This window comes from Anser brachyrhynchus (genome assembly GCF_964034855.1).
Source record: "Anser brachyrhynchus genome assembly, contig: SCAFFOLD_55, whole genome shotgun sequence".
NCBI classification, from domain to species: domain Eukaryota; kingdom Metazoa; phylum Chordata; class Aves; order Anseriformes; family Anatidae; genus Anser; species Anser brachyrhynchus.
The window spans coordinates 572,407-576,613 of record NW_027663644.1 but is presented as its reverse complement, the minus strand read 5'-3'; positions in this window follow the sequence as shown (position 1 = coordinate 576,613).

Here is a 4,207-nt window from a genome sequence, read left to right as displayed (position 1 = left end):
CCCCACTGGTGCCAGTGCACTCTCTGGAGTCACTGCACTGCATCCCCACTGGTGCCAGTGCACTATAAGGACTCACTGCACTGCATCCCCACTGGTGCCAGTGCACTCTCTGGACTCACTGCACTGCATCCCCAGTAGTGCCAGTGAACTCTCTGGACTCACTGCACTGCATCCCCACTGGTGCCAGTGCACTCTCTGGAGTCACTGGACTGCATCCCCACTGGTGCCAGTGAACTCTCTGGACTCACTGCACTGCATACCCACTGCTACCAGTGCACTCCCTGGACTCACTGCCCTGCATCCCCACTGGTGCCAGTGCACTCTCTGGACTCACTGCACTGCATCCCCACTGCTGCCAGTGCACTCTCTGGAGTCACTGCACTGCATCCCCAGTGGTGCCAGTGCACTCTCTGGACTCACTGCACTGCATCCCCAGTGGTGCCAGTGCACTCTCTGGAGTCACTGCACTGCATCCCCACTGGTGCCAGTGCACTCTCTGGACTCACTGCACTGCATCCCCAGTGGTGCCAATGCACTCTCTGGACTCACTGCACTGCATCCCCAGTGGTGCCAGTGCACTCTCTGGAGTCACTGCAGTGCATCCCCACTGGTGCCAGTGCACTCTCTAGAGTCACTGCACTCCAACCCCACTGGTACCAGTGCACTCTCTGGACTAACTGCACTGCATCCCCACTGGTGCCAGTGCACTGTCTGGAGTCACTGCACTGCATCCCCACTGGTGCCAGTGCACTCTCTGGACTCACTGCACTGCATCCCCAGTGGTGCCAGTGCACCCTCTAGACTCACTGCACTGCATCCCCACTGCTGCCAGTGCACTCTCTGGACTCACTGCACTGCATCCCCAGTGGTGCCAGTGCACTCTCTGGAGTCACTGCACTGCATTCCCACTGGTGCCAATGCACTCTCTGGACTCACTGCACTGCATCCCCACTGGTGCCAGTACACTCTCTGGAGACACTGCAGTGCATCCCCACTGGTTCCAGTGCACTCTCTCAACTCACTGCACTGCATTCCCACTGGTGCCAGTGCACTCTCTGGACTCACTGCTTTGCATCCCCACTGGTGCCATTGCACTCTCTGGACTGACTGCACTGCATCCCCACTGGTGCCAGTGCACTCTCTGGACTCACTGCACTGCAACCCCACTGGTGCCAGTGCACTCTCTGGACTCACTGCACTGCATCCCCACTGGTGCCAGTGAACTCTCTGGACTCACTGCACTGCATCCCCACTGGTGCCAGTGCACTCTCTGGACTCATTGCACTGCATCCCCAGTGGTGCCAGTGCACTCTCTGGAGTCACTGCACTGCATCCCCATTGCTGCCAGTGCACTCTCTGGACTCACTGCACTGCATCCCCACTGGTGCCAGTGCACTCTCTGGACTCACTGCACTGCAACCCCACTGGTGCCAGTGCACTCTCTGGACTCACTGCACTGCATCCCCACTGGTGCCAGTGCACTCTCTGGACTCACTGCACTGCATCCCCACTGGTGCCAGTGCACTCTCTAGAGTCACTGCACTCCAACCCCACTGGTGCCAGTGCACTCTCTGGACTCACTGCACTGCATCCCCACTGGTGCCAGTGCACTCTCTGGACTCACTGCACTGCATCCCCAGTAGTGCCAGTGTACTCTCTGGACTCACTGCACTGCATCCCCACTGGTGCCAGTGCACTCTCTGGACTCACTGCACTGCAACCCCACTGGTGCCAGTGCACTCTCTGGACTCACTGCACTGCATCCCCACTGGTGCCAGTGCACTCTCTGGACTCACTGCACTGCAACCCCACTGGTGCCAGTGCACTCTCTGGACTCACTGCACTGCATCCCCACTGGTGCCAGTGCACTCTCTGGACTCACTGCACTGCATCCCCACTGGTGCCAGTGCACTCTCTGGACTCACTGCACTGCATCCCCAGTAGTGCCAGTGTACTCTCTGGACTCACTGCACTGCATCCCCACTGGTGCCAGTGCACTCTCTGGACTCACTGCACTGCAACCCCACTGGTGCCAGTGCACTCTCTGGAGTCACTGCACTGCATCCCTAGTGGTGCCAGTGCACTCTCTGGACTCACTGCACTGCATCCCCAGTGGTGCCAGTGCACTCTCTGGACTCACTGCACTCCATCCCCACTGGTGCCAGTGTACTCTCTGGAGTCACTGCACTGCATCCCCACTAGTGCCAGTGCACTGTCTGGACTCACTGCAGTGCATCCCCACTGGAGCCAGTGCACTCTCTGCACTCACTGCACTGCATCTCCACTGGTGCCAGTGCACTCTCTAGAGTCACTGCACTCCAACCCCACTGGTACCAGTGCACTCTCTGGACTCACTGCACTGCATCCCCACTGCTGCCAGAGCACTCTCTGGAGTCACTGCACTGCATCCCTACTGGTGCCAGTGCACTCTCTGGACTCACTGCACTGCATCCCCAGTGGTGCCAGTGCACTCTCTAGACTCACTGCACTGCATCCCCACTGGTGCCAGTGCACTCTCTGGAGTCACTGCACTGCATCCCCAGTGGTGCCAGTGCACTCTCTGGACTCACTGCACTGCATCCCCACTGGTGCCATTGCACTCTCTGGACTCACTGCACTGCATCCCCACTGGTGTCAATGCACTCTCTGGACTCACTGCACTGCATCCCCACTGGTGCCAGTGCACTCTCTGGAGACACTGCAGTGCATCCCCACTGGTTCCAGTGCACTCTCTGGACTCACTGCACTGCATTCCCACTGGTGCCAGTGCACTCTCTGGACTCACTGCTTTGCATCCCCACTGGTGCCATTGCACTCTCTGAACTGACTGCACTGCATCCCCACTGGTGCCAGTGCACTCTCTGGACTCACTGCACTGCATCCCCACTGGTGCCAGTGCACTCTCTGGACTCACTGCACTGCATCCCCACTGGTGCCAGTGAACTCTCTGGACTCACTGCACTGCATCCCCACTGGTGCCAGTGCACTCTCTGGAGTCACTGCACTGCATCCCCAGTGGTGCCACTGCACTCTCTGGACTCACTGCACTGCATCCCCAGTGGTGCCAGTGCACTCTCTGGACTCACTGCACTGCATCCCCACTGGTGCCAGTGCACTCTCTGGAGTCACTGCACTGCAACCCCACTGGTGCCAGTGCACTCTCTGGACTCACTACACTGCATCCCCACTGGTGCCAGTGCACTCTCTGGACTCATCGCACTGCATCCCCACTGGTACCAGTGCACTCTCTGGACTCACTGCACTGCATCCCCACTGGTGCCAGTGCACTTTCTGGAGTCACTGCACTGCATCCCTAGTGGTGCCAGTGCACTCTCTGGAGTCACTGCACTGCATCCCCAGTGATGCCAGTGCACTCTCTGGACTCACTGCACTGCATCCCCACTGGTGCCAATGCACTCTCTGGACTCACTGCACTGCATCCCCACTGGTGCCAGTGCACTGTCTGGACTCACTGCAGTGCATCCCCACTGGTGCCAGTGCTCTCTCTGGAGTCACTGCACTGCATCCCCACTGGTGCCAGTGAACTCTCTGGACTCACTGCACTGCATCCCCAGTGGTGCCAGTGCACTCTCTGGACTCACTACACTGCATCCCCACTGGTGCCAGTGCACTCTCTGGACTCACTGCACTGCATCCCCACTGGTGCCAGTGCACTTTATGGAGTCACTGCACTGCATCCCTGGTGGTGCCAGTGAACTCTCTGGACTCACTGCACTGCATCCCCAGTGGTGCCAGTGCACTCTCTGGACTCACTGCACGACATCCCCAGTGGTGCCAGTGCACTCTCTGGAGTCACTGCAGTGCATCCCCAGTGGTGCCAGTGTACTCTCTGGAGTCACTGCACTGCATCCCCACTGGTGCCAATGCACTCTCTGGACTCACTGCACTGCATCCCCACTGGTGCCAGTGCACTCTCTGGACTCACTGCACTGCATCCCCACTGGTGCCAGTGCACTCTCTGGACTCACTGCACTGCATCCCCACTGGTGCCAGTGCAATCTAAGGACTCACTGCACTGCATCCCCACTGGTGCCAGTGAACTCTCTGGACTCACTGCACTGCATCCCCACTGGTGCCAGTGCACTCTCTGGACTCACTGCACTGCACCCCCACTGGTGCCAGTGCACTCTCTGGACTCACTGCACTGCATCCCCAGTAGTGCCAGTGCACTTTCTGGAGTCACTGC